The 13463-nt window shown below is 41.0% G+C and overlaps 1 long non-coding RNA gene and 1 pseudogene across 3 annotated transcripts in view; both read right to left on the bottom strand.

Moving 5' to 3' along the window:
• The window catches only part of LOC147030309 (uncharacterized), an 83061-nt gene that overhangs the window by 9355 nt on the left and 60243 nt on the right, over window positions 1-13463 (bottom strand). The window contains exon 1 of one of the 3 annotated variants that reach the window (XR_015056301.1): window positions 1825-1944. The exons of the other annotated variants lie outside the window; for them this stretch is intronic. This is a non-coding gene — a long non-coding RNA (uncharacterized LOC147030309). Of the gene's footprint in view, window positions 1-1824; window positions 1945-13463 lie in introns of those variants that run through there. 3 annotated transcript variants of the gene reach the window in all.
• On the bottom strand, window positions 1979-3684 carry LOC147030310 (uncharacterized; annotated as a pseudogene).

Raw genomic sequence — 13463 nt, 5'->3', positions numbered from 1 at the left:
AATGAGATCAATAACATGTGCATATAATTGTTAAATTTCATCACAGTGGTTTATTGGTTTGGAGCTTTCAGGAGCAGATTTGTTTATCGGTGAGGGCTTAGCGACACATCCAGCAAAAGGCACAACAGGCCATGTTTCTGTCTGTGAAGGAAGATTGATACAGAGGGTGTTAAACGCCCCCAAACTTTAATGAGACTTTTTGAACTATTTGTAATCCTGACAAAGCGGAGTAAACAGTGGTGCCGGGTGCCCTGCGCACCCTAATGGTGTTCTCCTTGCCATCAAATTGACGTATAGCCTTGAGATTCCTACCAGTAACTCGTTACTCAAACACCGCACAGGCAGGAAAGTACCCACGGGAACAAGTACCTCGGCTCTTTCCACTTTGGTGACCACGACAGCTCTACTACCGATTCTTTACTTATTATGCATAAAGTTATTTCCACTGTCGTCACAGGTCATTTTTACTTCCTTACTATATATTCAATACAGTATTTCACTATCTATATTGACACTGTTTCACCTTCTGTACTCACACAATTTTACCGTATACTAGTACAGCACTGATATTATTTCACCATATCGTAATACTGTTTCACCATAGGTTGATACTATTTCACCATCTACTGATAATATTGTCGTGTGGACAGCCCTGACCCAAAAGTGCTTACTCCCTATCCACCGTCATGAACCAACATCACTGGACCTAATGCTCCATGGCTGAATGGTCTGTAATATGCACAAATCGACACCGAGGTGGTTGATGTCGTTTGGTTTATGTGTGTTCTGACATGCCGGCTATAAAACAGTATTTTCACTAATTTATCCCTCCAGGAATCCTGATTAAACCCAAATCTCGATGCAGCAAAATGGTGGGATCACGATGTGCACCACGTCTCTTTCGGAAATTAACTATTAACACACATAGTGCGGCGGATATGTGTATAATATCAGAACGATTGTGGGTTTGGTGGTAAAAGCACCAAAATTGGCACAGTTCATCATAAGAACATATACATTGATTTTCGCTATAGTGCCAAGCCAGATTTTTCGTTGTACAAGAAATATGGGCAAAAATCCAAGATGGCCACCACCGCTGGTTGTGAAATTTTAAAATCGCCATATCTTTACCAATAATTGACATAGAAAGTTGTATAAGGTGTCTATACCTATGTTTTCATACCCATAGAAACTGATTAGACACTCAGATTGAACATAACATGCTTCCGTGCTAGTATAAGTGGTATATGACTGCCAAAATGTGCTGATTTTATGCGACTAATCGATTCTGAACTATAAATCGAATCAGAATATCGTTTGTTGATACACCCCAGGCTCCCAGGCGCAAAGAGTTCAGGAAGAGCATAATAAAATCAAGTCAAACATCATCATGATCATTTAAAACATTTATAATAAACATCAAATAATTCAAGCTATAAAACAATAGTTTCAACGCCATGAACACAATACTTTCATAAAGAACTTTTGACCAGAAACCATACACAGTAATACTTTTGATTGCTTGAACACCAAACATAATTACACATAAACAAATATAATCACATGTTGTGATGAATAACAAATAACATTTAATAACAAAACATCATATTTGTATGTACATGTATCACTTTCAAAACACACAATCCTCACTGAAAATAAATTGCAATAATAGTGTTCAATTGGAAATAAACGCATGATTACACAACATAATACCAGTATTACGTGAGAAAATGTCAAATAAAATGTCAATAAAATAGTAGAAATAAAATGTCATATCCGACTTTAAAACAATCCACTAAAATGTATGTGTTTCATTTATCTCACACGGTGACAATCGTAGCTCTGGCTTGAGGTCCTCAGCCATCTCGTTCATTTCCATTTTGTTCACAGTTTCCACTACACCGGCACAGTGATGTACACTTCAATGCTGCTTTTACGCATTTACAGTGTCTGACGCATCTTTTTTGGCACCCACACTTCAGTAGTTCTGAGCACGAGGCCGCAGCTTCTGGTAGTACTGTCCAACTCGGCTCCCATTTGAGCGTCGGACTTCTACACCCCCAGGAACTTGGCGATGGAACATCTGGTGACCGCACTTGCATCTGTCCCCATACAACTCTGGCCAATTCCATTGAATGGTTTTAGCGATGGCGACAGTGGATGATCTAGCGTTACGACTGGAAACTGTCCTGGGTTCAGGAATTCCACCGCCTGCTTGACAACGTCCATTGAATGTCGAATCATTCCAATGGATTTCGAATCATCTGGAAATAGAGGTAGGAGGGAATTGATGCTTGGCTCTATGTGTTCAGTGTGACGGTTGCCGTGATATGCAGACCACGAAATTGGGTCGTCCATGCTTTGGGTATTATTACTTCACTGCTCCCTTGTTTTTTTTCCAGCCAAACATGTTCATCTCCTAATGCAGTTTTCAGAAGGACGTCATTTGTTGCAGGATGATCTTCAGTTGGGGGTATCACTGGTTCCTTCGTTCTTAGTGAAACTGGCTTTAAATTTGTATACGATTCTGGTAGGCTGTAGTGTGAACTGGAATGTGCAATTCTACCAGAGTTCTCTGTTGGAGTTCTCTCTCGTTCTGTACCATCTGATTCAGTAGCTCTATTTTGGAACAAAGAGATGCCTGTGCCATGGAATGATGTATGTGCAGTTGTTGATGTCGGGTTGTGGTCTATGTTGTCAATTTCTGCCGTTGTAAACAGATGTCTTCTCAAAATTAGCAGACATACAACTCCATCCTTCTCATACTGAGTTGCTGCCACAGTCGCCATATATGTAGATATGTCCAGAACTCTGTCATAGGAAATGGAGACACCAAGATGGAATAAGGTTTCTACCAACTCACGCTTGCGGGTTTGTCCGTGAATCAAGAGCCCAAGATAGACAGGAAGAGGTGTTTCTTTGTCTGTGTTATGACGTATTCCAGTTGACGAAGCCCATCTCCTTGTCGAGCTGTTGAATTGAAGCAATTGTGCCACAGTGAGAGCAGATTGACGAAATGTGTCTGGGTCCTTGTTTTTTTATATTTGTTCCATCCATTATCATGCTAACTAGTGTAAGTAACGATTGTGGTATGGCTTCTTCCTGGCAGTTGTTTCCAAACGATCCAGTGAATGTCGAGGTTTTCTGTTGCATATCTCTTCTGACTATCTGTGCAGTCTTCGCTAGGCATATTGCTTCATCGTCGTAGTCATCCAAGGTTGCCTCTTTCAATGCTTGTCCAACATGATCTTCAAAGCTCAGCATCACATTGCGACCTTGCTTGAATGCACGAAGACCAGGTATATTGGCAAGTATCCGTATCTTCAAGTCTGTTGAGTGAATCCGACCAGACTGTTCAACGCCAAAATCGAGAAGCCGTTCACTGTAGAGCTGGATGAGATCTGCAAGACGAAACACCGGGGCAACGTTATCGTCGTCGTTTCGTGTATCTTCAATGAACCCTATAAGTTCAGCCAGTGCTAAGCCATGGGATACTCTGTCAGATATGCCTATGTTAGTATCTTCTCCACTCCTAGTGCGAGCATTATACAACTTGACAAGGCATTTGGCATGATACCGTGCATCTATAGCTACAAGATCGCTGCTGCTAAGCTTTCCTATCAACTTCTCATCTTGCATTTTGATTGCACAACGCTTCACTCGTGCTGTGACCTTTGGCATCATTGCGTCATGTAGTGGTTGCTCTTTGGACTCTGGTTGGTCACAGAAAAAGCATGTGTTTTTTTCTGGTTTGATCGAGATCACCGCCAATGTGCGAGGAACCTTGGCGGGTATAGTGGGACTTGCTTTGCTGACCTTCGCTCAGGTTTTCAGACGTGCACATTGTTGATTCCAATCTGGCGATACGACGAGATGAGCACTTCAATCTGCATGAATTGTGCCACTGGGCCTCGTGTGCTTCCAGTGTATTTCCAATACCAGTAGCATCATCGAGTTGTGATATGTCAACTGAAATAGGTTGTTGTTTCATTTCGCTGAAAATTGTCAAATTGTCGCCCAGGGTTTTGTAACCTGCACAAACACCACTAGCTCTCCTTGATTTTGCTGGACAATGGAGCACTTCATATGTAACACTTTGGCAAAGACTACACATTGTCCAGTCAATAGGTTTGGGAACACTGATGCTGGCTCCATGGATAAGCTTACATTTCTTCTTGGCCGACATGTTCAAACCTGGTTATTCACCTGAAATGCAGTTGAATGTACATGTATAATTTTTAAATTCATAATATTGTGCTCTGAATGGAGTGCTTGCTCATGGCTATGAATATAAAAATATATTATCCAAATAACATTCTAATCTGATTATTTCAGAATTAATTACACAAAATCTGTAACATTTTGGCAGTCATATTCCATTTATAATAAGAATGGAACACTTCATGTACAATCTGAGTGTTTAATCAGTTTATGTGGGTATGAAAACATAGATATAGACACATTATACAACTTTCTATGTCAATTATTGGCAAAGATATTGCGATTTTAAAATTTCACAACCAGCGGTGGTGGCCATCTTGGATTTTTGCCCATATTTCCAGAACAACGAAAAATCTGGCGTGGCACTATAGCTAAAATCAATTTATATGTTCTTAGCATGATTTGTGCCAATTTCGGTGCTTTTACCACCAAACCCACAATCGTTTCACATATCTGCTGCACTAACAAGGGCAGATGGCAGAGAATGTCATACAGAATAGTTGACACAAAAACACACAATACTTAACAAGAAGCCAAGCCCCAGCTATGGGATCCACACACAGCAGTCATGCACACCAAACTTGGCAAATGAGAGGGAAATTGCATGGAGGTGAAAACCCCCAGGCTTTTTTTGGCTGGAGTCAGTGTGAGGAGCTGTTCCAAGCAGGAGAATGGTCAGAGAGCGGGCTCTGAGAGAGCGAAGGCAGGAGCGAGCAGGCTCACAAGAGCAGAGCATCCCGCCATCATGAATGCAAGGAAGAATAAGAGCATCCCACCGAGGCACACCTTTATGCATCACCCCCACCCAACGATACCTTTCTCTCCTCCACCAACCCCCTTGAGACCAACCAAACACAGGTTGCAGAGGGTGTCTCTGCTCTGAGGGATCTACCAATCACGACTTGGGTTTGGTGAGGGGTGATTGGATCAAGTCAGTAACCTGATATGTCAGTCATTGAAATAGACAAAACAGCAATATTTTTTTTATTTTCGCTGCAGTCCTTTAGCAACACAACCTTTGGGGGAGAACACTTGGTCTGTATTTGGTATTTCTGCTTCAACCTCGTATAATATGTCATGGACTTACTGATCATTGATTATCCCAAATAAATTGCATACTTCTACCAAGCACAATAGTAAATAGCTTAACTGAGGTTTGACAGCAGACCAAACCAAGACGTTCAACCAATCACGGGCCCGGGATGATGCAATGACAGCTGGGAGGAGGGGGCTTCTCTTTGTTTGTGGGAGAGAAAAATGCTGTATCACTCTCCTCACTTGACCAGCCTTGCCCAGCCTTGCCCAGTTCGATAAGGAGGAACACGTGGACAAATAATCTCAACCTTCTCGTCTAAGATAGACAAGGCTCGTCCCAATGCTGAGTCACAAAAAGGACAACTTAAACTAACCACGTGTACTTACACTTGTTCAACACATCCTAAGAAACGACGTCAACACAAATGGTAGTCTAGGCCTTCTGACTAACTACTGCATCCTATTCCATAAACATAACAATATTTCACCACCAACTGGCGCCGTTTCGTCATCGACAAGGTTTCCATCAAAGCCATCTTCCTTTTTCATTCATTAAAAACTCGATCTCACTCCATCATCTCATGGTACATTGGTTCGATTTTATGGCGTATTTTAAATAACTCAGACAGCCACTTTTTATGGACCAATACAAAGTCATTTTCATATGTTTTTGGAGTGAAACTGATTTTGCCCATTAGTTCCATTACTACTTCAGTCGTTTTGTCCGAGTTGTTTGTTCTGTTGTTTTTGTTGGTTCGCGGGTGCCAGCAGTGACCACTATTTTCGTTGTGTCTGTCTGTCTGTCTGTCTGTCTGTTTGTGACTCTCTCCAGAGCATAGCTCCATGACGTTTGATGCGATCTTGATGAAACTTGGACACGAGCTAGATATCATGGTCTAGCTGTGTCTTTTTGTATGAGGGGCATCCCACGCCCCTTGTGGGCGGAGCCACACCCACTTGAACTTTTTTTATTTATTTGTATTTTTTTCTCCTCGATTTTTTTCTCGCAATTTCATTTCCGAGAAGCTGTGTGTAATGTCGATTAGTACAACATATAAAAAAATCCGATTTGATTTGGTCAATTTTGATGGAAGCGATATGTTTTTACGGAAGGGCTTCCTCAAAAGCTTCGACTAATTCAATTGTACCTATCGTGGCATTGTTCAATAATTCCCGCGAACCATCGTCGCCTCCCGGCTAGTAAAATGTTTAAACTTGTTTTCTCACTCCAAGTTCCAGAGAGGCTGAATACCTTTGTGCTCTCCAGTAGATCTTTCTTTTTTTATGTACAGTCCAAAAGGCTCATGGAGGAGCTGTGACACAAATCGGACACACATGCAGACAGTTATATGAGGCAACACCGGACTAAACAGCCACTGAGATGGGGGAAGTGATGTCACTCCAAGAGCACTCTGGGTGCCAGTGACATACGCTTGATGACATCGCTTTTCTCTCTGCACTCGGCAGGGCAATCAAGGAGGAATTTCCTCCTCCTCTTGGATACCACCATATGGGGGTTTCTTTTTCCCCATGCTGCATCTTTTAAATGCCGAGCATCAAGCAAGGAAGTATCAGATATCATTTTTAAAGTCTTTGGTATGACTCGGCCGGGGTTCGAATAGCCGACCTCCGAGACTCAGAGCGGCTGTTCTAACCATTATGCCAGAGAGTTGTAGAGAAAGCCCAGTCGATGTGAGGAAAGCAAAACTATATACCTGTATCTAGCCCAATAATGATTCATGGTGGTGTTATGAACACGAGAGTTTTACAATCTGTCGACAATTGCCGGTGGCAGTTTGATGGCCGCATGAAATCGCGCTTGGATCAGCAGACAAAGTAAGAGGGGTTTGAAACACCCATTGGTAGTGAGAGTGACAAGACATATATGGGATGGGGATAAAGCAGAGATTATGGTTGTTCTCCCTGTGGGCATTTTAGGACAATGGGCAAGACCTTCCTAATAAAACAAGTTCCAGGTTTAAAAATAAAAAAGAAATTCTCTGAACACTGTGCCTCCCTAAACACATTTGACTCCTCCATCGTGCATTAGGCAGGTGTTCCCAGATAAGGGCATCAAGGTATTTATTTAACTATCTTGGAAATCTTAAAATAATCTCTACAGACAATATGCATGTCATAGTCAACGTTTTGTAAATATATTATACTAGCAGTCTTCCCATTTGCTGAAAAAGTATATTCTGTATATTGCAATAAGACCTATAGATGTGTTTGTGGTGTGCATCTAGGCATTAATGTATGGCAAGACCTCAGATTTAGCACTGCAGGAAAATCACATTTTAACAGCAACTTTGACGATTATAACATTCGATCTCTGCAAATCAAGAAAATTTTCAATAAAAAATAAATACCCCCTTTGTTATGTTAATCAGTATGTACATGCTAGGTATGAACATGCTTTTCAAACTTAACGTCAACACATGTAAAATAACCGAGGCTGGCGGATGCCTGTGTGGTGTTCTGGGATCAAGTACGGAATCTGGGATGTGAGTAAATGGGATAGATTAAAATTTACAAATAAATAAAATGATTTTCTCCATGAAAGGTCATTGATTGCAAATGAAAGGTCTAAAGGGTCCAAAGGTGTAAAATGTACATTCAACAGTACATTATGAATAAACGTTCTCACATTTCAGAAGTACTTAATTAATAGACATACTCTCATTTCAATCGTACGTAATTAATAGATGTACCTGAGAGTGGGGCGACTGAACAGTGGTGAAACCAATCTTTTTCCAGAAAATATTTCTGTTGATTATTTTATAATAATATTAATGTTTTATAGATACTGTATTGGTTCACAAGAAAATATTTTCACGAAAAATAAAAGTGACCACTATATTCGTTATTGTTGTGTGTATGTCTGTTTGTATGTCTGTCTGTCTGTCTGTCTGTCCCGAGCATAGCTCCGTGAGTTTTGATCCAATCCTGATGAAATTTTGGTGGGAGGTTTATATCTTGATATTGTTGTGTTTTCCTGAAAATGGGTGTGGACGGCCCATTATGGGCGGAGCCACGCCCAAAAATACGTGTTTAGGGGGTAGCCGATTTCAATTTGCATCTATTCCTAGTGGTTTTGTCGAATCTGACAGGGTTTCAGTATTTGGTTAGCCCAATGGCACCTGCATAGCCCCACGGAGCTCAATTTTTTTCATTTTCGTCCCAAAGTCAAGGTCACAAGGTCACAAACTTAGAAAATTTCGAATTTTGACATAAAAATCAGACGACCGCCCAAACTTTGAGAGCTGGGATGACAATATTTTTATGCATAATCTTGAGGTCATTCCACACCTGAAGTCTTGAAGCCATTTTTCTCTATCTCGAACACCTTGCCCATAGCGCCCCCTTCAAGTTTGTTTTTACGCTGATTTCATCAAAGTATGAATAATCCGAGGAGTGCGAAATGCCATATAGCCTATATGACATTATATTGTTCCAGGAATGTTCCAGCGGAAGTTTTGCACCAAAGGTCATAATCGTTGACCTTTGACCTTTAAAGTCCACAAAGGTCAAATTTTTAAAGTTGTGGGAATCGAACCGGGTTTTCGACCTTCTTCGACGAATTAACTCCATTAAGCTATAGCATGTATCCTGTTTCCTTATTTTAATGTCCACAACATTGTTTTGGGACTTTTAAAGGTTATGCAAAGGTCAAATTTTTAAAGTTGTTCAACGAAACCGGGTTTTCGACATTTTGCAGCTCATAACCCGTCACTCGTACCACATCATGTTCATCATTTTTATAACTTGGTCAAACATTATCACATTGTCTCATCTTTGACTTCTGAAACAATCTACATCGTCAAATACCACTCGTGAACCATCGTCTTCTTCAGACTTGTTCATACTTATTTTTACTATAAATAATTTTCATTTATTATTTTTGCAAGATATGTTAGTCAGCTTGTATGATTTTTTTGTTTGTTTTTTTTTTGTTTGTTTGTCTGTAATCACGTATAAAAAATTCTGCAGAGCACAGTTATCATTGCAAATTTTTGTAACTTCGCATATCAAAGGCCTATAGAGGTCCCTTTCAGCGCACAAAATTTTGAAGGTCAAGGTCAAAGGTCAAGGTCACTTTGGCGCAAATCAGGGGAGTCGACGAAATCCTTATTTTTTGAGTAATTTTGATTGGATCGTCTTCAAACTTCATGGGAATATAGTTCATGGTCTGCCGCTCAGCTGATTAATTTTTAGTGGCGATTGGCCTTGACCTTCATATGTTTTTTTTTTTTCTTTGGTCTGTAATCACGTATAAATCACTCTGCAGAGCACAGTTATCATTGGAAATTTTTGTAACTTCACATATCAGAAGCCTATAGAGGTTCCTTTCAGCGCATAAAATTTTGAAGGTCAAGGTCAAAGGTCAAGGTCACTTTGTCGCAAATCAGGGGAGTCGACGAAACCCTTATTTTTTGAGTAATTTTGATCGGATCGTCTTCAAACTTCATGGGAATATAATTCATGGTCTGGCGCTCAGCTGATTAATTTTTGGTGGCGATTGGCCTTGACCTTCATGGTTAGCGCCTCAGCTCAAACATATTTGACCCCAAGGTCAAATTTTCAAGTTTTAGGAACCATATCGTGTAGTACCTCAAATTGAACACCTCGATGAGTGCTTTCTAGATATGTCAAGCTTCAGACATTATGATGTCATTTGGTGACGTTATGAGGCAAACGCATATTTTTCATGGTTACTCTGTAGAACGATTCTCATCGGAATCTCTCGTAGGCAGATATTCCTCAAGGAGTCGCTCCTGGTGGATAGCAGCTCTGTTCACCTCAGTGTGACCTTAAATAAGTCACACGTGGTCACCTTTTGGCAAGATAGGGGTCACCCTGCGGGTGACATTGGTTTATTTTTATGTTGTTCTGCAATGAATTTAAAAATCCATCCATTGGACCAGAATCTGTGTGGAGCATTCGCGCTGCCTAAGCAGTCTCCTTGGCTATTGGGCACAATCCTGGACGCCACTCCAACACAGGATAGGCCAAAGTCACATTTGCTCTTCGGCGAGGATACGGCAGCCATATGCCCTCTGAATTGACAGAAACGTGTGGCGGCTGCAGAGTTTCTGCGGTGACCTCAAGGTGGCCCGACGCCGTTTGGCTATCTTTTACAGGCCGTATGGGTCGCCGTGGAATTATAACGCGGAATTATAACTTTTTTCATTTTTACGTTGGCCATAGCAATTCGACATGCCGTAGTTGTGTTCCACGCCGACCGTACGTAGGGCGTACGGTGTGCTTGCGTTATCCGTGCGGCTGTCGTAGTCTCTTATCAATGAAAAATGAATTTTGCCCTAAAAACCGAATACATTTTAAAAAACCGAACACAACAAAGCATTCATGTTTGTTCACGTGTCTCCCCCACCTGTTCGAGCCGCATCTTCGCGCTTTGTTCATTCAGTTCGTCGGTGGAAGTCCTCGTGAAAGCATCTCTCGTGTGTCGGTCACTACTTTACCTCGTGTTTTCACCTTGATTTGTGCTGTTTTTTTATTACTCATCTTGTGTTTTAATTAATAACAAAACAGCAATCCGATCACGTGATGTGACGGACTGTCGGGCAAGGATTTAATTTCATAGAAAAAACGGTTGTAATTTGGAATATCCATGATTCCCTCAGCCTGATGCGTTTGATGAAAGTGATTGTGGTTCTGGGGGCATCATGTTTGATGAGCTGCCCTGGGGGCAGCGCTCGCAGAGTGCGCGAGCGATCAGAACCCAGGCTGGAGCACGATCCTGTGTGAACCTTTGGATTGGTGATTGTACCAGTTTACATACAATGCACTGCTACCGAAGGTCATTTACTCATCTCATTTTTACCTTAAACATGGGGAATTTCAGTTGAAAGTGGGGTTTCTTGGGGTCCAGGAACAGATTAATTCACTCCATTATTTCTTATTGGGAAAATAGTTTGGGAATCGAACTTTTTGCAATCCGAACAGCCTCCTGGAACGAATTCAATTCGGATTCTGGGGGCACCACAGTATATTCCCTACTGTTATATTTTTATTTCAGTATAAAAAGAACTCGTATATATACCCATTCGTTACCGTCCGTCTGGCCACACGTTCAACCTTAGGGCCCCCCTGCAGTCGCCTTGCGGGCACCTTGAGGCTACCTTGCGTCTGCCTTGGAAATTCTATGGTCGCCGCAGGGGCGCCCTAAGGTCACCGTGCGACATATAATCAAAGACCGTACGGCACCCCCACGTTTTTGGTCTCCACAATTTCTCAATACGCCGTGCAGCTCCCCGAAAAATAAAAACATATGTGACTGCTACATTGTGTGACCGTGGAAATACTGCGGCCGCCCTTTCATTGCTAGTGGCCGTAGATTTTGGAGACCCCACGGCCGCCATGGCAAATGTGATTTAGGCCATACCAGCATGCTGGCACTCATTTTTCCAATTTCTGAAGGATGACAGGTAGAGTCAACCCCACCTGGTATTAATTCAACAGAAAAAGGGGGATTTGAACTAAGGATCCGAGGATCCCAAGCCCACCACCCTAACCAACAAGCCAACACCAGGCATAATTTCAAAATGGCAGCCTGAAATTGGCAGAAAATGTTTTTGTGTGAGAACCTTTACTCGCTCAAATTTTGTGCATTTGCTAAAGTTGCTTAATATAAGGTGTGTGAACCTTTACTTGTGCATTGATATCAGATCCCTTTGTGTAACCACATGTTAATTTAATTGGTTGTGAAGATGTGTACAGCACTAACTTTTCCTGTAGTTTATAAGTTTGTTCTTGCATAAGTTTGAATATTTTGCGGCAACATTGAACACATTTTGGGGTAACTTTGAACAGTGATCAATGTTGAACCATAATACATTCTTGTACATAAATGGTTGAATGAAACCAGCTGATTCAATGGCTATACAATCCAGCAGAAGAAAGAAGAGAAGAAATTTATTTTTCTACAAACAAACTGGAGCCTTTTCTGAAGACCCTTGAGGAACCCACCCGTTGACATTCGGTAACCTCAATGATATTGTGACCAAACTGAAACTTGTAATTTGCACTGAGTTCGATTTAATAGTATCACATTGCACACAATGCATATGCTTTAATTAACTCCGCCACCTAAGGTAGACAGAGGTTATGTTTGCACCCCCGTCTATCTATTTGTCTGTTTGCCTGTGAGTAGGACATCTCAAAAAGTTGTGGACGAGTTATTACACAAATTGGTGGACGAGTTGGTTAGGTGACAAAAACAAGCCGATTGGATTATGGTTCAGGTCTGGATCCAGATTTGGCCGATCACCACAAGGATAAAAAATGTAAACTGTTCAGAATAACAGTAACCATAATAGCCTCGACTTCTTAGGCATCAAGTCGATTTGAGTGGGTAGACCATGGCTTCATTGTATTTTTCGGTTTTATTTTGATTCGTAAGTTGTCCATGTCTGCACGGAATTCTGAACGGGGCTTGGATGGAGATGACAAAATTCAAATGGCGTCTTCTGTCATCGAACCAGCAAGCTGGGAACAACAATTCCCATTTATTGTCACATCTGATGCAATTCAAATGCTCTAATGATGGTGAGGTGGTCCATTTGAAACTGTTTCGGTAAATGTCGATTTTGATGCCGAGGGTCCATAACAAAAAAAAATTGTATTGGTGTCAAAGCCAGTGACCCATTGCATATTATTAGTAGGATACTAGCAGTTTAGCAACCCTGCAGGAAGGTGGAGCTTTCTCATTATTTTCGAAATGAAAAGTCATTGATTGGATATGAAAGGTTGAAATGGTCTAAAGGTGTGAATGTTTAATGGTCTGAAAGATCAAAACAGTCAAATCAAAAGGTCAAGATTATAAGCATAGTCAGGGTGCAACACATAATTAATGGACCTGCTCATGGTCCAATATTATGTACATTCATTAAAAAGTTGACAGAAGTACAGTTACAATCCTCACATTCAAACAGTATGTAATTTATAGATGTACTCACATGGGTCGACCGAGGCTTCACTGTGTTTTTCGTTTTAATTTATATGTAATATATATAAATATATATATATATATATATATATATATATATATATATATATATATATATATATATATAATATTTTTTATATATAAGTTGTAGATTCCCCACCCGTCGGCGTGTGAACGACCACGTCTAACCAATCGTGGTCGCTTCGTCCACCGAACGGACAATCCAGTCGCGGCTTTC

Source organism: Eptatretus burgeri, chromosome 3 (genome assembly GCF_056783735.1).
Source record: "Eptatretus burgeri isolate ZD-2024b chromosome 3, Ebu_testis_v1, whole genome shotgun sequence".
Taxonomy (NCBI): Eukaryota; Metazoa; Chordata; class Myxini; order Myxiniformes; family Myxinidae; genus Eptatretus; species Eptatretus burgeri.
This window is presented reverse-complemented; position numbering and strand designations above follow the sequence as displayed.